General features: G+C 42.8%; 1 protein-coding gene across 2 annotated transcripts in view; it reads right to left on the bottom strand.

The window, feature by feature from the left end:
- Elavl2 (ELAV like RNA binding protein 2) overlaps positions 1 to 20,860 on the bottom strand; it is a 130,888-nt gene extending 110,028 nt beyond the window's left edge. For both annotated transcript variants that reach the window (XM_027400408.2, XM_035439806.1), the window contains exon 1: positions 20,297 to 20,860. The gene's annotated coding sequence lies outside the window, so the exon portion shown is untranslated. The remainder of the gene's footprint in view (positions 1 to 20,296) is intronic.
- Positions 20,861 to 22,722: the final 1,862 nt, after the last annotated feature.

Below are 22,722 nucleotides of genomic sequence, written 5' to 3'. Positions count from 1 at the left end.
TCAGACCTTGACTCCTCTGTCTACTTCCACATAGACTCAGTGCTGTTCAGAAAGCCGCCCTTCTTCCAACAGCCAGAGAAGTTCACAGGGCTGCTAAAAGACTGGTCTAGGGGTCATCCCTGGAGCCTGCTCCATATTCCTGCCAAACAGCCTCTTCAGTCTAACCCTGAAGCAGCTGATAATTTTTTAATATGGCATGGTTTGAAGCTGTATAAGCCAGTCATGAATTCATGTAAAAGGCAAAGTTTCAAAGTACTCCTAGAATCATCACATGAGCTCTTTTCCTGTGTGGTTCAAGGTAAATTGTTAAAGCTCACTAGCTAAGAAGGACAAATGGAGAAAGTAAAGCTTTAATTATTCCCAGGGATGAATGAGATGAACAATGCTGTTAACAAGAAAGTCATTTTAAAATATTAACATACACTAAAACTAGCATTTAATAATTACCACATGGTAATAAATGGTATTCCTTTAAAATACAGAAATGCTCAGTAGTTTAAATATCAAGGATTTTATTAACTGTGATTAATCAAATATGTATACTGTAATGCCAGCTTTACAATAAACAGAATAACAAGGTCAAATATGCCAGTTTTAAAAATCACATAACATATTTACCCTTATTTATATAACTTTACAGCTTTATTTATTATTTATTATTTATTTTAAGAAACAAAAACTGGGGCTGGAAATAGCTCAGCTGTTAAGAACCCTGGCTGCTCTCCCAGAAGACCTGGGTTCAATTCACAGCACCTCAATGGTAGCTCACAATAGTCTAACTCCAGTTACAAATCTACATTCTTCTGGCCTCTGAAGACACTGCACACACGCGATACAGACATACATACATGCAGACAAAACACCCATACACATAAAATAAAATCACTAAACTGCATTTTTCTTTCTTTCTTTCTTTCTTTCTTTCTTTCTTTCTTTCTTTCTTTCTTTTTCTTTCTTTCTTAGAGACAGGGTTTTTCTGTGTAGCTTTGGAACCTGTCCTGGCAGTTGCTGACCTTAAACTCAGAGCTATCTGCCTCCTGCGCCTCTGCCTTCCAAGTGCTGGGATTAAAGGTGTGCACCACCACTGCCTGGCCTAAACAGTATTTCTTAATTATAGCAGGTTCTATGTCCAAGAAACAAGACTGAGGAAGGCCCAAGGGTACAGAACCAAAATCCTAGCTATTTCAGGGACTGAGGCAGGAAGCTCAGACTCCAAGTACAAGGTCAGGCTAGGCTGCTCAGCCTGAACAACTGGATGAGGCTGTATCTCAAGTGAGAAAAGTTAAAAGCAAAGAGATGGGGATGTGGCTCAGAGGTACAGCCCTTTTCTACTTGTCAAGCACGAGCAAAGTCACAGGTTCAATCCTCAGTACTAAAAGGGGAATCAAATAGGTGTAAGCCAGAAAATAATGGTAAAACTTTCCATACAGGTGAATGTGCAATTGGGGCTTTGGTAACCTAAAGAATGTCCTTAATATGTATGAGCCCTCTCACACAGGGGAGAGAGAGATGGATTGAGAGAGAAGAGGGGGAGAGGAAGAGAGGGAAGGAGGCAGGCAGGCAGGCAGGAAGGCAGATAGGTAGGTACTTAGGAGGCAGAGACAGGAGTGAGTTCCAGAACAGCCAGGGCTAAACAGAGAAACCTAGCTGGAAAAACAAAACAAAACAAAAAGCAGAACTAGTTGAGCCACATGTGATGGATAACACATGTTTTTTACTCTAGGTATCCTAGAAGCAGAGGAAGGCCAATCTCCTGTGAATTTGAAGCAAGTCTGTTCTATATAGAAAGTTCTAGGCCAGGCAGAAATACACCTAAAAACCCTTTCTAACAAGACAAAAAAAAAGGGGGGGAGGCACTTATTTTACTTGAAAACCAGACACAGTTTATTTTCAAAGCCATGAGTGAAGGGAATAAATGATACAGGAACACAGGTCTGTCTGCTAAGTTTGGTGTTCACGGTATAGTTACTACACAAAAGCTGCCTAATTATGCTGTCTTTAAAGGAATGCTGAAAATTCTATCTCAGCTGTTACAGATTTCCAGGTCTACAGCTGGATACACAAACAAGGTGTTGAGGAACAGACCTAGGCTTCAAAGCTCACCAGCTTACCAAGAAAGTAAAAATTATATGATCCTTTAACAATCCTGATACACTACACAGAAATTCTTCAGCTAAAAACCTGCCTTTACATGCAGGCAGAAGACAGTAGCTATCAGGGAAGAAAAAAAATCACAATAAATGACCTTCCCTGAACACCACCCTAGCTATCAGGTTAGGAGCCCCACAGACTTTTTTCATTCACAGCACAAATCAGAATTATAAGGAATAAGTTATAGACCTTTTACATATATGTCCTTTGCAATAAATCCCCAGTTCTGTGTCATCAGAGACCTCCTCAATACTGAAGGTCACAGACAGCACACTGGACAAATAAAGGTCTTTACTACACAGATCAACAAAAGACCTGCCACATAAAAACCAGCAATGTCATCATTTTTAAACTAATGCAAAGCAAAACTGGAGCAATTAAAAAAAAAGTAATGGATAATAAAGCAAAAAAATCTTAAAAGTCATGAACCCACATGAAAGCCATAAAATTTAAAACTTACAAAAATAGAGCCCTAAAGTAATTTTTAAATTCCTCATGTATGTGGCCCTAGCAATTGAATTCAGGTCATCAAACTTGATGGCCAATACCTTTAGTAGCTAAGCCATATTGCCAGCCCAATTTCTTTTTGTAAAGTTCTGTCTAGAATAAAAAGTTTTAAAAGCTACCAGTAAAATCTTTATTTGCCCAAAAGGCATAGTGGACATTTTCAAATGTTCACAAGCTATGTAATAAAGTGTCGGTCAATCTGCCTCCTTTCTTTAAGCCAATAGCAAATACTAAGCATGTAAGAACAAAAGAATGGCTGGGTGCTGCGGCTTAAATGAGAGGCCCAAGGTGGCTATGCATCAAAGGCTTGCTTCTTCAGGAGGTGCAGCTAAGCGGTGGCCCCTTAGATGTGAGATAGTGGAAGACCCTTAGGTCACAGGTTGCATGCCTCTCTTCTTTCTGTTGCCTTCACAGTCCTCTTTCAATGCCTTGATGACTTTATTACAGTGACAGAAAGTGGGCAAATATATCAGCCAAAGTAAAATATAATAAAATTCCTTAGGGACAAAAGTACCCTTAGGAAGAAGGTGGCTAGGTGAGTTGCCCAGCCTTTAATCTCAGAAGTCAGGAGGCAGAGGATGGAGGCAGAGGAACTCTCTCTGAGTTCAAGGCCATCCTGATCTACATAAGTGAGTACCAAGGGTCACAGAAAGACCCTCTCTCAAAAACAAACAAAAAGAAAAGATATTTTCTTAATAAAATCTGTGGTAGTCTATGCTAACTAAATGACTATACACACATGTACACACGTACACATGTATACACACACACACACACACACACACACACAGAGAGAGAGAGAGAGAGAGAGAGAGAGAGAGAGAGAGAAAGGGAAAAGGAAGCAAAGCTGCCATGTCCTATAAAATAGAAAGAAACCACACCACCACACCCATCTATAAATTCTCAGCAACTGTTTTAACTTCTGCTTCATCTTGTACTGTTCTAAGTTACAGCTGAGCAGTTCGGAGCATCCTAAGCAGGACCCCACCTGCTGGCTCTGCTCTGTACCTTCATGCACTGCCTGTTGGGCCAATGCTATGCCAGTGGCACCCTGATGACCTCATTTACTTAGGTTTACACTAGTTTCACATTGCACACAAAAATAACAGGTATATTCTAGAAGGCAGATATTCTAATAAAATACCAGGTATATTCTAATAAAATATACAAAGCTGGAAAATCAAAAAGCATGTCAACATACATCTACTTCCACTTCTCAATTCACAGCTTCAGGGGACATAAAAATCACATCAATGGACATTTTTGAGACTCAAAAGTGATGTAAAACTACAGCGTTAAAGTAATATTTTTGCTAAAGTTCTATAGGGAATCAAATTCTGATACAAATACAATTGAAACATTCTTGATTAATAGTCAAGAACTGTATCATCTTTTGTCTCTATGTTCTCTGCAGTCTTAACTCGGAGTTTACAAGAATTTGGCAATGTATCCTGAACTTCTATGGTAAACAAAGGTGAAAACAGATTGTGTTGAATCTGCATTCTTTCCCATTCACCATCACCAGAGGTGACCTTGATACTTCCTGGAAAGAGGAAACTCAAGGTGTCTCTTACCTGAGGGATGTTTTTCTTGGTTCATGTTTGGACAGCCTTTATTGAACATCCAACCTGAATTTTTTATCTTTCCTGAAATCCAAACACTGATGTTTCTAAAAGCCCACCAGATTTATTTAACACATTTGTTTTACAAAAGTAGCAAGCTTAAAAGATCAGGTCCCATGGAATCTGTACTCTGAGGACCAGGGGTTAGATGAACGTATGAACATGCTCTCACTGGGAATACAACCTACAGTATCTCAATCTTCTTTCTTGATCTTAACAGCATCCAAAAATAAGTCTGCAGATGATGTCTTCATTCCCTCACTTATAGAAAACAAGCCATATCCTTACTTCATACAGTTCCAAAAAGTAATTCTGCAAGTCAAGATTGCCAGCTGGCACCAGGAAGAGAGCAGCCTGCAAAGGAATCGCTTCCAGCAGTCACCTAGTCTCAGGCCTAACATAAGCCTGGGTAGAATCCTGGCCCTAAGGAACAAGTTGTGGTCATTGTCCTTTGAAGTATTACAGAAACCAGAATGAAATTCCACAAAAAAAAAAAAAAAGTAAACTTGGTATACAGCTGGCCCACCACTGATGAACCAAGCAATTAGGATGAAGATGAGCTACAACTGATGCTGGGTGACCCATTTTATCACAAACACTCACAGCAGAATCAAATAGTCTCCAAGCTTTAAAGATGCCTGTGGATGCCTGTGGCCTCAGGTATCAGAGCTAGCAGGACCACCAGAGGGAGAGAGAACCTCACTGGGGCATGAAGAGGAAAAGGCACAGGACTCAGGAGTCAGTCAGAGCCTTCCTTCCCAGCTCTTGCACTGCTTTCTTAGGGCCTCACACTTCTCTGGTCTACAGAGCAGTGACAAGGCTCCACACCATGTCATCACTGCTTGGAAGCAAACACTCCCTCACCTCCAGGCTCCAACAATTTCAATGGCTAACTACCTTTTAATCCGTGGTTGCAGAGCATTGTCTTCCTTTTTTTTAAAAGGTAGAATAGATAATTTTGTTTATTTTGTCACTGTGCTGGTGACTAAACTAGGGACATTCCACATACTAGCCACAAGCACTGCTGCTAAGTTATGCCAGGTGCTCTGTCTTCCTAAAAGTCATCAAGTGTACACGGATAGTCGTCACCTGCTGCCCATCTCTCAAGACACTCACAATTTGGCCGTGTCTTCTCTGTTCTCTAAGAGGCAGCTCTTAAAGCAGGTCTATATGGCAAAAAACAAAGCAGGTATCTTTGCTGTTTCCAGACCCTAGAAACTATGTTGTTTGTGGAGTTGAATGCCCATCAACTATCCATAGAACAGTGCTTCTAAGTCAGTCAAACATGGGTGAATGTGCCAGAAAACAACAAGCAAGAATACAAAGTATTCCTTCAAAAACCAGCTCCAACAGAGGAGCTTCCCAGCAAACCAAGAAAGTTACCGACATATGGGCTCTTTAACCAGCTTTCAGAATGAAATATGCATACATACATGCTATTACTACAGAATGGCCACAAGCAGACTGGAGGACACCAGGAAATGAAGGCTACAGGCAGCTATCCAGAGGACACTTGCTCCTGGAAGATGGGGCAGGAGAAAGACACAAGGATGTGCAAATCCCTCCTCCATAAAACGTGTAAGCATTTAACCTATTGTCTCTTGACCTTGAAACTGAAGGCCTTAAAAAGGACCAAAAAACCAAACATTATGAGAGTTTTGGAAAAACAACCATGGGCCAATGAGATGGCTCAGCAGGCAAAGGAACCAGCCACCTAATGATACAAGCCTGGTGATGTGAACTCCATCTGGAAACCCATGTAAAAGTAGAAAGAAGAGAACAGATTCCACAAAGCTGTCCTCTGACTTCCACAAATGCTGTGTTATGAATGAAAGAACACACACACACACACACACACACACACACACACACACACACACCAAAATCATTGAGAGAAAGGAGCTAGTTTTATTTAAAAAAAAAAATAATAAGCTTATTTACCAAAGAAAGTTGTGCTACATAATGCTACAGAGAGACTAAAACTGGACAAAGACTGGGCTTTGGATCTGTTCTTCTGAGCCAAAAGCAGAATCAGACATTCTCAGCATCTCTTTGCAGCCACAACTTAAAATGTGGCAGGTCTTGCATAAATACTTTCCACCTATGACAGGGTACTTGGCAAACCCAGAAACAGTCACACAACAGAGAATCAAAAGGAACAAAAATGCAGAAAAGGAGCAAGAAAGGGAGCCCAAAATCAGAAATGCATAAACTGAACTGACTGGAAAAAGCCACATGTCCGTCCCTATAAGTGGACAAGAATCTGACCTGTTTACTGATGCCCAGAACACATAGATAAATCTCTTCTCCAAATTTCTCAAACACTCAGTTTCTACTCTAAGGTCATTAGATTGTAGGGTTTAATATTAATTAGCTGTTTCTGTCTGTTCTCCTTAAGCAGCTGGCTAAGGAACAGTGTATGAGTTTATGCAAAGCTCTCAGTATCGGGTACTTGGTAATGTGATGGCACAAAGTATTACACAACCTTCCTGGCTTCTGAGTGTCCTGCAAATATAAAAACAGACACAAACTTCAGATGCACTTTATAAAGGTACAGAGTACAAGTTAACCACCAACTCCCAATTCATTCATTAGCCTTGAGATTCACTCCCACCTTCCTTTGGAGAGATAAAACACCCTCTGTAGTTTTTGTTTTTGTTTGGGGGAGGAGGTGTTAAACCTATTCTCAGTTCTTCACCAGCACCTACTGGCCAAGATCCCCTGCAGGCATCTCAACTATGCACTACAGAAAAGATCAAACACAAGCAACATTTTCATCTCTGGAATCAGGTCACCACGGAACATGGCTAATTAAGACTTAAATGCCTCTCAAACCTAAGTTCAGAGCACATATATACTAAATGAAAAATAAGTACAGTTAATGCAAAAATCATTTTTAAAGTAAAGATATACTTCTGTTCACACTCAAAATAACATCAAAAAATTAGCTGGGGCATGTAGGCTGTGCCAATTTTTAAAACTGCCAGCATTAAGCTCCTATTATTCTGAAGAGTTTTTCTAAGATGTTCAACACAGGGACACACTCTGATTCATCGTTATAACTGGCCTAGCTCAAGTGGCTGCCAGGAGAGCAGGGCTTTGTGGGCATTGTTCATCCTCAGGAGCTGCATTAATGCTGGCTTGATAGAATAGGTCTTCATATCTGTTTGCCAGGCTGAACAAAAAGTTAACTAGAAATATAAGTGCTTAAAGTCACCGAAAGGAAGGCTCTACACTGACATTTCCTGCCTACTTAGCATCCCTCTGCATTCATCTCACTAGACATTAACACACACCAAAGCTGCTCTCTGCTATTCAAATCGTGCTATTATACTCAGGAGTAGATTAATAATATCCACCTTCTTTATTGTAAAATAAAATTACAGCATTGGTCCAAACATGACATGTGGTGCCTCTTGCTACTTCTGCTGGCACATCAGCTTGCTCTACTGCACACATGGGAGACATCGCACTAAAGGTGCCCTGCTGTTTCTAAAGAGGGGGAGAAAGGGCCGAAGGCTGAAAAGAATAAGGAGAGGAAGGGAAAGGAACACATATAAACCGCACACCTGGTAGCCTGTCCAATCAGCTCTTTTTGAAGCCATCTGAGAGGAGAATGTCTTTTCCAAGCTGACACCATCAGCAATGAGACTAGCAGGAGGCCAGGAGCCTCTTTTAAACAGCTCACAACATTCTATTAGCTTTCCCAACACCAGGAATCTTTTGCTGACCCCAAAATATCTTAAAAAATATAGAGAGAGGCAAGTATCCGGTAAGAGGCTTCCAAGTTCCAAAAGCACTAGAGAAAAGAAGGAAACAGTACGAAAAGCAGCACACCTACTCAAAGAGAAGCTGTCTTTCAACCAAAAGTTAGCAAGAGAGACTAAAACAGGGTTTCTCCAACTGAAGTGAGATCTAAATTTGTAATGAATCTAATATAATTCAAAGATTATTTTCAAACATACACAAAAGAATAATTCAAAAAATACAAAATCTTCACATGTGAGTCAACTTCCTAAACCCTATGGCTCCGGGAGCTGGAGAGTCAGGCACAACCTCAAACATCTGCAAAGGAAAGGTGGTGACAGTAACATACCCCCAAATCAATGGTATCATGTTTAATCTTCAGAGGGTAGTTGACAGCTGTGGGCCCTGATACTGGGCCCTCCAATTTTCCATGAGGCAATAAATACGGCTATAGGCCTGCATGTGATATTTCCAAACAGATATAATATTAATGACTATGACGATAATGATGATGACAAAGATGATGATGATGAGATGACAATGTTGATGAGATAATGATGACTCACAACTTTTAAAAATATAGTTCATGGCCTGGGAATGCAACTCAGCTGGTAGAAAGTCTATCCAGCACATACATCCCCTAGCACCATCTAAACTACAATCCCAGCACTTCAGAAGGGAAGGCAGGAGGACCAAGATGTTCAAGGTCATCCTTGGCTACCCAGAAAGCTTGAAATCTTTCTAGGATACATGAGACCTTATTAAATAAATAAATAAATAAATAAATAAATAAATAAATAAGACAACAAAACAGTGGGAAGGTGGTGTTGCAGGCATTTAGTCCCAGCACTCACTGGGCAGAGGCAGGCTTGTATCTCTGTGATCAAGGCCAGTCTGGTCAGCAGAACAGGAGTTCCAGGACAGCCAGGGCTACACAGAGAAACCCTGTCTCAAAACACAAAAATAAAAACACAAAAAATAGGGGGCTGGAGAGATGGCTCAGTGGTTAATAGTACTGGCTGCTCTTCTAGAGGTCCTGAGTTCAATTCCCAGCAACCACATACTCTCTTCTGTCACACAATAATATATGCAAGTAGAGCACTCATATACATAAAAAAAAACCTAAAAATACAAAAATTAAGGTCAGGCAAAATTAAACAGCTGCAGGTCATACCTGCCTATGACCACTGTGTAGAACGAGCATCCATATGTATTTCTTTCTCACAGCCAAGGTTCATTTAGTCACAGAAGATATTCTGCAATGATTGAAATGTAAGAGTGCACATCAGAGGTGATGACAAAGTACAAGCAGGAGAAGACAATAAAGGAACAAATAAGTGTCATCTAACCCTGGCTGAGAAGCTCAAAGAAAAACTAGTACAAGGTTCAAAAGTATCAATAAGGGACAGGTGCTAATGCACAGGGGTCCAAGAGCACAGAGAAAGGGTATGACTGGTTCCTGTTCATTTCACACTATGGATGGAATGGTAGGAAGTTAAAAAAAAAAAACAAAAAACCCTGATGGCCTGGAATTTTGGGGATAGCCTGTGAATTCTTCACAGCTATAGGCCTAAAAGAACACCCAGGTTCTAAGCAAAAAAGAAAAAAAAAAAAAAAAAAGTCCAACAGTCAATAAGTCAAACCTAGGAAGGAAAGTAGGGTTGAGTAAACTCACATGGAATGTACCTTACATGGATGATAAAATGTATCCAACCCATAAAGAATTACATATGCTACACATTCTGGTCTGCTCTACAATAAAAGTAGGTGACCCTCCCACACCATATCACCAGGGGCCCAACAGTAAAGCAGCCAGTGAAACAGGAAAGTCACACTTTCTATTTTGAAAAGCAGTTTGAAGGAAAGAAGACAAAGTGTGATCAGTTCCAAGAGTATTTTCCCTATCTTACCCAATTTGCTGAATTTATTTTCAGATGCACTGTGATTTATTTACTTTGAGAAATACCCCTTGTACTTCTGACATACACAAATGATTTCTGAAGAATAAAAAAAAGTCCTCAGCATCCTTTAAAAATGGAGCTAGTGAGCAATTTCCAATAACTTACTTGGCAGAGCATCCATAAATGGCTTGTCACTTGGGTGGGGTGAAGAACCAAAACAGTAAACGTACCCCCATAAACCCACTTTGTGATGTAGGAGACAGACCTCCAGGAAGAAAGCAAATCAAATTCAAACCAGGAAAAAAATTCACTGATTATTTAATAAAAATGCTCAATTTTAGCAATTTGATTTCTCACTGAAAGATGGGAAATTTAAATTTTAAAATTTAAATTCCTGGAATAATTAGCTAGCTAAATTATCATCTCATCTAAAACATTTCATCTTTTAACAGTATTTATATTTTCAGGGAAAATACATTTTAAACTTTCCTTCCATGCTCATCAGCAATATATTTATATTACAGTCCATACTGAAATACTCAAGGCATAAATAAAGTACTGGAGCTTTTGATTTTCCATGGGGGTGGGGGAGTGGAGGAGGGGACATAAACACACTGTGGTGTGTAATACAGCTGTAATACAGCTCTGGATGCAGGAGTGTTACCAGCATTATGAACATAGGTGATCCCAAGTACCAAAGACAGACACAATGGGTCATTTAAAGAGGGTTCATGAATGGCAGCCAAAAGTATGTAAAAATAACCTAGAGTGACCATCTATTAGCACTTTTACAATTCAGTAAACACTGTCCAAAAACCTGTACTTCAGCATCAATATGCTCGTCTGTATTTGGTCCTTGAGGTAAGGAAAGTGAGGTTGGGCACATGGGGGAGATGTTTAAAAGAACCAGGACAAGCAACTAAGCTTAAATCCGACACTGGAAACATCTGCACTCAAGCCTAGTATTTTCCACCTGGCTCTGCTAAATTAAGAATTTGAGACTAAGTGACAAAACCTATTGAGGCAAAGCAACTCAGCAGAAAGCTGGCAGCACTGTGCCAAGGAGGCCTTGCATATGTGCTATTTATTTACAAAACCAGGGAGGGCCCTAAAACAAACTATAAGGAAACAGCCAGGCTTAGAGCCATTCTCCCAAGAAAGCCACAGGCCAACAGGGATAACTCAACTAGAGATAACTCTTAGATCTTGTCAGAGTACTGCAACTCCAATTTCTAAAATCCTGTCTTCCAAATTCTAATAATCTCATTTCAATAGTCTTTGCTCCAGAGGGCAAGAAGATAAAAATACTACGTAATTTTCTGTGTGTATACATTTCCCTAATAAAGACAGGCCAGGCCTACAAGCTTTGATCAAATGTTCCCAGATGCTCAAATCCTAAATATTTACATGTTGCCGTTTTTACTTTGTTTTCCAAATCTGGGTTTCTCTGTTTAGTCCTGGCTGTCCTGGAACTCACTGCCTACCTCTGCCTAGTGAGTAATAGAATTTTCTTTAAAGGTCTGAGCATTTTATGCCCTCCACAATAAGGAGAAACAGAAAAGCAAAACACTACACAAAGCAGCTACTACCCTTTGCTCTAAGTAAAATCAGTCAAGAAAGTGTCTAATGTAACTTTAAAGTGTCTTTGACCACAGCTCAAAGAAGTGAAATAGAAGTGAATAAAATTCCATCCTGAATAACAGGTTACCTGCCTAATGTTTATAGAAATAGAGTGGTGATATTCCACTAATATAGTTTTTAAAGCTGCTAAAATAATGAACATCCCATAGCAGCAGAACTATAGAGAAAAAGAACAATTAGAATATAAATTTCCTTTATTTAATGACAGACTTTCTTCTCCACAATTAAAAAAAAAAGTAGCATTTAAAAAAATATAAAGAGGCTGGGTGGTGGTGATGCATACCTTTAATCCCAGAACTTGGGAGGCAGACACTGGTGGATCTCTTCGAGTTCTAGGCCAACCTGGTCTAGAGCAAGTTTCAGAATAACCAGGGTTACACAGGAAACCCTGTCTCAAAAAACAAATCATAACAAAACAAAAAATTATCTAATCTGTTTCAACTTCCTTTCTCCAATTTTTTAAAATTAATTTTTGAAACAAACTCTTTAAGTTTGAGAAGAATGTATGATATTGATCTATCACTATTACAATGAACTAGGAAAAAACAGACACCTCCACCTATGAGTTCAAATTGTACATGGCACTAAGAAAATCTTCAGTGCTTTGTAAAAACTCCTTTACCCTTTAAATACAAATAAATCTACTGAGAAAAAATTGTCATTTTTTTTAAATAAGAATTTTTGTAAGTGGGAAATAGCAGCTTCCTGTCAAATTTGCTCTAAAAATGACACCATATTGCTAATACAGATATACAACAGGAAACTTTACATTTAAAAAAAAATTATAAAAAATACCACAGTTAATTTGTTGTAAGTAGAATAAACTATAAACTTATTTCATTTTAATACCATGACACTTACTCTTATGACCTTCTTGAATGTTTCCCATGTCACATTCTTTCCCAAAGCCCTTATCCTTCTAGGTAACTGCCATTCCACAAACTATTCGGTAACAGTCAGAAAGGAAACATCGAGTTAAGAGCATTAGTAAAACAGATGCATTCAGAGTATCATACATTATTTGAGAGGGTAACACCACGTCCAAAAGCAGATTATTTTTACAAATACCAATGTCCAGAAGCATAGAATCCATATTGGGGGTAGGTGAAGAAGACACCTACGACAGTGTTGTCACACAAGAACTGCCTTTGGCTTTGTCTTTCAGGCTCATAGGACTTGTTAAAGACACAGGGAATTTTCCCTTGAAACTAGAAATTTTCTTAGTGACCTTACTGTGGTGAAAGTTATGAAGTACATGACCAAGCTAAAAATCAGATCTGTTATTATTTTTTTTTTACTAAAAATTTTCCTAAACACTAGTTAAGACTTGGGATTTTACAATATATAATTTCTACTATTGATTCTGAAAGCTGTCATTTAAAACTACATTAAAACATTTTTTCATACACTTAAAACATTGTTCTTCAAGCTTACATACGTCCCCTGTTTCTGCTTCAATTTTCATTTGCTTAAAATCCAAAATTAATAATCAATCAGCCAGCTAGCATCTTGAAGAAAGTTAAATACATAATTGATGGATATTAGAATATGCAATAACAGATTTGTCATTAAACTGCAACACATGGGTTGAGTGAGTACCATCAGTAAATGACAATGGCCCAATATTCGTGTCCTCCAGAACAGGGTGTGGCATCCCAATAAGTACAAAGAGCCTGCATACAGTTATTTATCAACAGAATGAGCACACAAATAAGAAAGTACCTAACAAGGATAAGCTAATCTGTAGATCCCAACACAAAATAAAAACAGGGTGCCCTTGTTCAGAAATTCTTAATTTCAAGAGACAAGTATGGAAAGTTATAAAACTGTTCAGATCCCAGAGTACATCTGACAGCCCTGACTCATCATAAAGAAAGTACCATGCTAAATTAAAAACAAAACCATCAGAAATGTGGGTGGTGGTCTGTCCAGTTGAAGATCCAGGGCAATAGGAAGAACTGAGGTAGACTACTGGCATTTTTTTTTTTTTCTGAAGGGCAGTATAACATTTAGGCCCACCTACACAGAGGCATTCCCACCCTACTCAATGCTAACAGAACGGTAACCTAATCAGGCTAGCAGCTCTCCAGTTTTTCTCTCTTCCAAATAAATATCATGGGCAACAAAGGTGCTAATAAAAGTGTGACACTGTGGTAGACTTAATAAGATCTCAAGTGAGAGCAAAAGAACTGACTCTACCAGGCAGACAAGCAATTAAAAATGACCAGTGTACTTCAGAGTACATTTGGTGGGGGGGCGGGGAGACAGCTAAGGACAATTCACCTCTGTGGTGATAGTGCTCTTATAGCATGCAAAATATTAGAAAAATGTCGCTGGTTTTTTTCAAGTCAAGAGAAATATTTGATTGTAACTTAGCAATCAGAGTATTCTGGATGGCTCTGCTGTGTCCTTTAAGATAACTTGGGACTTGCTTCTAAAAGAGAAAATGGGAAAGAAAAAATCTTGTGTGTGTGTGTGTGTGTGTGTGTGTGTGTGTGTGTGTGTGTCTGTGTGTGTGTCTGTGTATGTGTACAAGAAAAGCACCAACAGCTGAGGGAAGTTTTTAGGGTTTAGTCAAAACTATCTGTCCCAACAGATACTACTGCAAGGAACAGGGTAGAGAAATAGTATCTTCTGCACAATTCTCCCTTAACCTACTAGACGTGGAGTCTTAATTAAAACCACAAAAACTGGAACTAAACTTTATGGAGAGAAACCACAACCAAAACTCAAAACCAATTCAGACTTCCAACGACTGGCACATCTTGGGCCTAAGTAAGAGGATCCCATGCTGAACAGGTGGGCTGGTGGACGCTGACCAGGACTGGATAGTCTACACAAGTAGTGTGAGCAGCTTCAACAGTAGCCAGGTTTAATTCCCAACACCATGCACTACACTGTGGAGGAAACACTTATAGACCTAGCAGGGAACTGGAGACTAAACACTTAAGCGTCCTCTTTGAAGGGGAAAGAAACAAAAATTCCCTCACACCTTGTAATTGACAAATGTCACTCAAATAGGCAATAAGGAGCCAGTTTTAATAACAGGAACACAAAAAAAAGGAAAGGAGGAATTGGTGAAATGAAAGGAATGTGTTTCTTTATGAATTTTTCTACCTCCCACCAATAGCTGGTAAAGAAATATGGGAATACTCAGAGCCATCCAACAAACTGTCTCCATTTGCATACCCAAAGCACCAGATGAGAAAGAAGATACAGATCCAGGAGAGCTTCACACCTCTTCGCCAAAATGGAGACTCGGGGTCAGCTTCTACCACCTAGCACAAATATGAAACTCGAGGAATCTGGACAAATGATTCTAGATGAGGCTGTGTTCTAACGCAACTAAACAATATTTCAAACTGGCTAATTTCTATTAGAAGAATGGGAAAAACACCCTCAACTGGCACTCGTCGGTGACTTTTTGCCGTAAGTTTTGACACCGGGCTACGTTTTTGTCAAGACAGAATTATTGAGGATAAAATGAAAAGAAAAACTGTTTTTAGGGCTCTTTTGTCCTTTCGGAAGGTATTGTATCTCGGCAGTGCTAAGCACCGTTCTTTGAGGGAAGGAATTAAAAGAAAGCACATAACTGGAAGCAATTCCTCCTTTTTCCACAATTTCAGAAAGGAGAAGACAGAAGATGGAAGTTTTCATCATACAGATGGAATATTACATATGTACACAATTGTAAATGACGGTCTGGACAGGTAAAACTCCAGGCTCAGCTCACACACCTAGAGGCATGGTGTTTGCGCCTCGGCCCTGTATTAACTGGTAGGCTTTTCCCGTGGAATGACTGCTGGTCACTGTCACCGCTGCACCTGCTGGTAAACCCAGTTTGGTTGGTTGGTCCGCCTGGCTCCTTCTGTCTCCCCAGTGTGCGCTCACTAGTCTTGCACCAAGGCCTCAGAGATTTTAGCCGGGCTAATGTCTGAGCAAAGGCAGGGATCAAGGTGAGCTACCTAAACCCGGTAAGCTAGCTAAACCCCGAAGCCTGCGGAGCAGAGCATCCGCGCTTCGCGCCAGTAGCGCGCAGACCCGGGATGCGATCGCCGGCTGGCAGCAACCTTGAGAGGCTGCGCCTAACACGCAAAAGGGATCGCCACCGCTCCCGCCCCGAGCGCCCACGGCCTCACGCTACCCCGGCACACCGCGTGGTCTCTCCAAGTCTCCAGACGCCGTCCCAGGTGGGCACACGCCAGACACCACCGCCGCGCTCCCGCACGAAGAGCAGCTGCGTGTCCTCCCACAAGGCGGCCGCAGGCTCCACAGGAAGCCGGCGCTGGGGCGGGAAGCCCCCTCCCCCACCCTCCCTCCAATGCACTCACCTGCGTCTGGGCGCAGTTTCCCCGGTGGCGCTACACGCCGCGGTGCAGAGTACGTCCACGCCTGTGCACGCGGCTGGCGCCACTAGCCCCTCGCGGCTCCCAGGCCCGCTCTGCTCCCGCCGCCCCCCGCCGACCCGTGCCCACGGGGAGGGGCGGCGCCGGGCGCCCGGTCCCCTGCAGGAACTTCGAGGGCGCTACCTCCGCTGTCGCCAGTGGCGTTGTCGCCCGACCGGCCAGCGCTCGGGCGGAGGCGAGGCAAGGCGAGCCGAGCCGGACGCTGCCTAGCGCTGCGGCGGACACCGAGTCCCGGCCCCAGGGTCTGGGCTGGAGCCAGTGGAGGAGCGGTCGTCCCCGCCCCCACCCACGCCCCCCACACTTGCCTGCTGCGGCTCGGCTGCAGCTCCCACGGCTCGCGCCGCCGGCCGTCAGCACCGCTCACAGGAGTCACGCTGGCGGCGGCGGGAAGGCGGACTGGAACACGGCGGAACCCCGCCCTACCGGCCGGCTGCTGCCTCAGTGACGCTGGGGCGCCGCGGTCCCGCCGTTTGTAGCAGGGCGGGGAGGCGGGGCTTGCCTGGCGGCGCGCCAGGAGGCGGGGCCGAGGCGAGCTCGCCACGCCGCCCGGCGGCCCGAGTGTGCCCAGCTCCGCCACCCTTGGGGCAGAGGCTCCAGCCAGGCGTCCTCCATTGGGCTTCCCGGGGCCGCCTGAGCAAGTTTGCAGACACACCGAGAGGTTCGGAGCAGTGACCCAGGAGACCCCGGCTGGCGCAGGGGTCACTTTGGACATATGTACGTGCGCCAAGTGTACGTCTAGACACACACAGAGAATACATGTTTTTCAAGAATTTTTTAAAGGCTCTTTTTTTTTTCCCTCGTACAAAGCCCAAAGGTCCTGTCCCTCGACGGAAAGCTAAAAGCTTAGCCCCCGCTGCGCCTTTCCACCTCCCTGGACAGAATCGGAGGTCTAAATAAGCCCTGAGTACCTGTGCGGGGTGCTATACTCTGCTTCAGATGTGAAGTAGGAAATCCTGCATGCTTGCACCTGCCGTGAACCACATCCTCCCAGTACCCCCGCACCAGCCGGGAAAAGGCCCAGCTCCGAGGGGGCGTCCGAATGCTAACTGTCCCCAGCCCGCCCCTTCACCCGGCTCAACACCCCTTACCCCGAAAAACCTGCGTCTGTCCTGGACCCAGACCCAGCACTGGGAGACAGAGCCGCGCACGTTTTTTACACCTGCTTGGCGGCTTAATTACCAGAGCACCTGTCGTACTGGGATTTTTTTTTTTCTATTATTGAAAAGGTTTCGATTTTAACCCTTCCCTCTAGAAAACTACATTTAAAAACATCACCTGTCATACCTACCTGAAATTGCGGGAGGCAGGAGGAAAGAACTGAACAGTGGGCGATCGAGTCGCCGCAAGAACGTGATGGGAGGTTACAGCTTCAAGGACATGATGCGGGTTTGATGCAGCAAGGTTCGCTAAGGGCACCCAGCGCTCCCCGCCCCCATGCGACGGGCGGGGAGGGAGGACTCCTCTAACCCAGGGCTGGGGGGGGGGGAGCGGAGGCAAATTTACCCTCTAAAGGGAAGTGAAATCAGGCATAGTAAATTAGGGAACACAATCATGGTCAAAATGGAGACAGGCCATCCTCAATTTGGGAGACCCAGGTTGGGGACACCAGAAATAGCTAATTGACTCAACATGAGCACTTCTGTGTCACCCCAAATCAGATTTAGAATTAAATGACCTTAAGTGACTTTGTGCTGGTTCCTGGGAAAACCGCTCAAAGCGCCTGTGCCTCTTTGACCTCCCTTTAAACAGTTAATTATTATATTCCTGTCCCAGGCACGCATTATTGCTAAGAATGCCCGTTTTGAAATGTTGTGGAGAAATGGGCCTACCCAATTTGCTAATCCAGACCTGAAACCCTTCCAATGCCCTTCACTCTACTTTCTGAAGATGTCTGCTTGAAGTTAGGAGACATCTCTCAACAAATACTTTCCAAGTCTACTAAACCACTTCTGTCTACAATCTTCATTCTCCTAGAGAACTCAAAACCGATTAGCTTTATAACAGGAATGAATGCCTAAGCCCTTGATTAAAAGATGGAAGGATGAGACTCAAGGTTCTGTTAAGGCAGGTTCGGGGAATGGCAGTAATAAAAGGCGGAAACAGCCTTTTAATTAATCTCCTAAATGATGACTTTGAAACATTCAACCTTTTTCCTTTTCGAAGACTTGTTTGTTCAATTTTGACAAATCTCTCAGCTGTCCCATTTAAGAAGCCATTTTACAAGGATTATCTTCGGAGCACAAACATCCCTAACCCTCCTTACTCCCACAAAACACAAACACCCTTTTCCTGCCCCTTAGGAAGTGATTATCATTTAGGAAGATAATCTATTGGGTTATTACTGTCTATGTTGTACTCCCCCAACCCCCTTTACTTTAAGTCTACCTTTTTAGATTGCAGTTAACAGTAGGCCCAGAATATAAAACATATGTATCTCCCACCCTCACTACCCTGGCAATAGCTATAATAAATAGGGGTGGGGAGAAAGGTTGAAGGTTTAGAGTCTTAACCAAATGGAATGTTTGTACGTGAGTGGGGGAAGGGGCAGAACCGCTGCATTTCAGGGAAGAAGTACATGGACATCCATCACCGTCCAGCAGTGTTAAGAGTAAACACTAAATGGCTGATTATTTTTCTCATCCTTGACACAATAAAGCCAGACCTGAAGCTGTAATTAGGAGAGAAAATAACCAATCTCGAGGTCAATTTTGATAACGGATACTTGAAAATAGAAAATGGGAAACGTATCCACCCTCCAATCTGCCACAGTTGTACAGCTTCCCTATTAATTCTTTATAGACGTGAAATAGGTGGGTACGTGGCAACGTGCTGGGCATAAATTAAGCAACAATGGCCACAAGAAGTCCTGTCTGCCACGGAGCTCCAGGGTGGGCACTGCCACCTTGCCATCCCTAGCCCCCACGCCCTTGGCAGAGTGGGGGGGGTGAGGGGAAGCTGGGAGAGTGCTGGCTTTTCCAACCAGCGTGTGGGTGGGGTAGGGAGCAGCCACAGATGAACCACCCAGGCCATCTTTATACCCTGCCCCAATACTTTGTGTCTCGAGCACCACTCGGCGCTCGCACGCACACACTCACCCACACCCCCTCGTGCCAATAATTTAAACTTCTCCAAGGCAAAGCCAGCACCTCGGTCCGCCACTACCTCCCCCGCCCTCCCTGCCCGGCGAGCATCCTCCCCCTTTCCCACGTCTACCCGGATTCGCTCTTTCGCAGTAGAAAGCCGGTTGGTTTCCCCTGCACCCGGAGAAATCACAAAAGTTAAAATGAAGCGTGTGCCTGTCTGCCCAGTGTCTGGTCCCCAACCATCTTTCTCCCGGCGTCAGTTTTAACAATAGCTACTCGAGGAAGGGGAGCTGCGAGGAGGGGCTGAGGGCTATGCAGCCGCCTCAGCTCCCAGGGTAGCTCCGATGCCTCGCGGTTGCCAAAGGGTCCCCCTCTCCCGGAAGGCGGGCTCAGCGGCGTAGGACCAAGGACAGGGCTTGGAATCCACTGCCCAGCGCCCGCACTGCTAGGCGCCCGAGCAGCCGCCACTTCTCCTACACAGCTCCAAGGATCTTATTTACGCTTTTCTGAACAAAGGGAAGCTCATATCCGGTACAGGCTCAAAGATTCGGCCCCAAATTAGCAATCTTCTTTTAAATCTGAATTACGATCACTGGAATCCGTGAATCAGAGACCTGGTATCTGGCAATGATGAGTTTTGACAGCTTCTAACCACCCCAGCCCCAGACCAGCCCCAGCCCTCAGGCTGTATGTACTTTTTCCAGTCAACTACAACTCACTGCCTGGTGCAGCATCTAAATTCCATCTGGCAAGCCCATCTCCTCAGCACATGCTATCTGGTTAATGCAATTAAGCTGAGGGGCTTTTCCCCTGGTCTAATCTGCAAGCAAGTCCAGGCTTCTGATTTCCCCAATCCTCCGATTCCTTTGCAAAAGTAGAGGCATGCATTCCCCCCAACATTCAAGTTATCCCTCTCTTCCCACGAAATGAACTTCCAACCTCAACCCCGAAGCTCACTCAACATCTAGCCTCCCATTGTAGCCCTGCTGTATCCTGACCACATTTACCACTTAAGTTTCTACCAGTGACATTTTCGAAAATTCAGTACGTTAAGCATTCTTCCACTGTCTGTTAGTCTCTTTCTAAAATTAAAAAAAAAAAAAAGCAAAGCAGTCGCTTTGAATGAGGCAAACATGTGCAATTAACTTCACATTCTGTATTCCGCTCACTTACAGGTTTTCTGGGTTTGCCAGCGCATCGCTGCAACTAATGATTAAAGAAACCAAACCGAAACTTACCTTTCTCCCTTAAGGTTTTGTGTATGTGTGTTTTTAAAGTAACGGTGCAGTTCTCCCAATAAGGATGAGCAAGAAGCTGCTGGATAGTTCTCTTAAGACAGCACGAAACCTAAAACTGTGCTCGGCTTAAAAGAAGCAAATAAAAAGAAATGCTTTCGACCCCAAAGTCCAATGCTAAAAGAAATGGTGAAAAAAATACGAAAGGGGAGGGGAAACTTAAAAAAGAGAGTTTAAAAAGACGGAGAGACTACCCTCCTATTGCCGTTCAACTAAACAAAAAGGGGTAAGAAAAACAAACCAAGGAACAAAGAAAAGAGACGAAAGAACGTTTTTTTCAAAAAGACGATGTCTTTCTCCTTGTTGCTTTTTAGTAGGTCGCTACAGGAGTAAGCTGCTGCATCTCTAAGTGAGAACAGAAATAAGGGGGAGGACGTCTTAAAAGGGAGGTGGACTGGACCACAGATTTATAGCACCGTATCACCAACCCCTTCTCTGCCTCCGCACTGCCGTGTGTGCAGCTGCTCTGCCAGAGTCCTATCCCGGGCAGCACGCGCGGAAGTATACGCCGAGTCGTGCCACAACGCAACTTGCTCATCGCCCCAGGTTCCTGATTGGGCCAGACGCTTCCATTGAGGCCGCCCAGGCGAAGCTCTGCTAGATGATTGGCTAGCGACCTGTGTCACTCTCGAGAACTCAATGGAGTCCCGTTTCAAGGTAAGTTGTGCGGGGAGGTACATACTTGGCGGCGAAGGGAAATGCAAGAAGCAAAAAGAGATGGGAGAGAGCAACGTGGGAGGGTGGAACTGTACTATGAGAGTTTGCGATATGGCACCATCTATTTTCCTCTTAAGTCTTTCTGCTTCCGAAAGATTTGTTGGGTTTTTTTTTGCCCTCACGGCTGCATCTTTGGCAAATTTCTTTGTAATAGTAAACTGTCCGGTATGTATGAGTCAATGAGAGCTCCTCTCTTTGATCTGAGAGGGATGAACGTACACCCATTACTTGTCCGCATGCCTCTTTTCGGTTTGTGTTCCAGTAATCTGTAAATCTGTATTAGACGTTAGGTAGCTGTGTGTGTTTCTCTGTTTTAAAATGTGCACACTGATCTCTCTCTCTCTCTCTCTCTCTCTCTCTCTCTCTCTCTCTCTCTCTCTCTCTCTCTAGAATGAGGATGAAATTTTAAAAATGATTTCAATAAAAGCTGTACAGTTTGAGTTAGCTTTTAGTTCATGTTAAAATAGGAAAGGGGTAACATAAATATCCTGTACAGAAAAATAGGCACTGAGTGAAGATAAGGTCCTTTGCTTGAAGGTAAAAAGAGCAGCTGTATACAAACTAGAACAAGCCACTCCTCTGTATGTCTGGCCATACAGTTCTTGGACCACACATGGATTGCTGCCACTAAAGACAGTTCAGCCTTTACCAGTGTTTTTTTGAGTATTCAAAAGTTTGACCAGTAGACCAAATGCTGTCTGTCTTTGCTTTATGGATGAAGATTTCTTTATTCCAAACCCATATTTTGTTAATATTCAGAAGGCTGAAGTACAGGTTTATTCATGTATATTTATGCCTTTAAGTGAAAGTGGGGTTACTTGCTTGCCTGGAGTTATAAGGAGAAACAATACCCACCTAACTTAGTTCATTTCCAGATGGAATTTTTCAGCTTTGACAGATGGCATCAACTTCCTAGAGAGTACATACATTTCTTATGTAATCTATCTTCTCTCAAAAATTATTTTACCTGTTTATTTGCTGCTATTTGCTGTCTTTGATAATGCAAAAGAGGGAAGGCACTGGTGAGAATTAAAGATTTCAGGGACGTGGGATGTCAGAAGGGAAAGAGAAAGATGGTCTGAGAGCAAAATGACTTGGAAGTGGCAAGTAAATCAGTGTTCCTTGAGAGTGTCCTTGAGTTTGATAAATGATTAATGGCAAAGAGCTGGGGACCTGTTTACCTCCCATTTAACCTGTGTCTAAGTTATAATACTTTGCATAACAATAACTGGGGTTGGGGAAAGGGGCCTGAATCTGTGTGTATAATTACCATTTATAATTATCACTTCCTAATTCCCAATCCCTGCTTTTTATATAACAATAGCTCCTTGGAGCTTAATTTCAACTTAAAACTATTATTATCTACAGGCAAAAATTAAGAAAAGAAAAATAGAAAATGAAAAAAAAAACAGTAGTTTGAAGAAATGAAGCCAGAAAGCTAAATAAAAGAAAGCCTGCATCCCTATTAACAATAGAAGTCTTACTAAGCCTGGGTCTCCTGTCCTATATCTTCAATGACTCCTCTTACTTATCCGTTCAGTGCAAGGAAAGAAATGTCATATAGGCAAAAGTATACTACTGTTTGATTTATTCAGAATTACATAGGAAATGAACTATATTTTCTCCTTATGACCATGTTCACACTTTGATAT

Source organism: Cricetulus griseus, chromosome 2 (genome assembly GCF_003668045.3).
Source record: "Cricetulus griseus strain 17A/GY chromosome 2, alternate assembly CriGri-PICRH-1.0, whole genome shotgun sequence".
Classification (NCBI taxonomy): Eukaryota; Metazoa; Chordata; class Mammalia; order Rodentia; family Cricetidae; genus Cricetulus; species Cricetulus griseus.
This window is presented reverse-complemented; position numbering and strand designations above follow the sequence as displayed.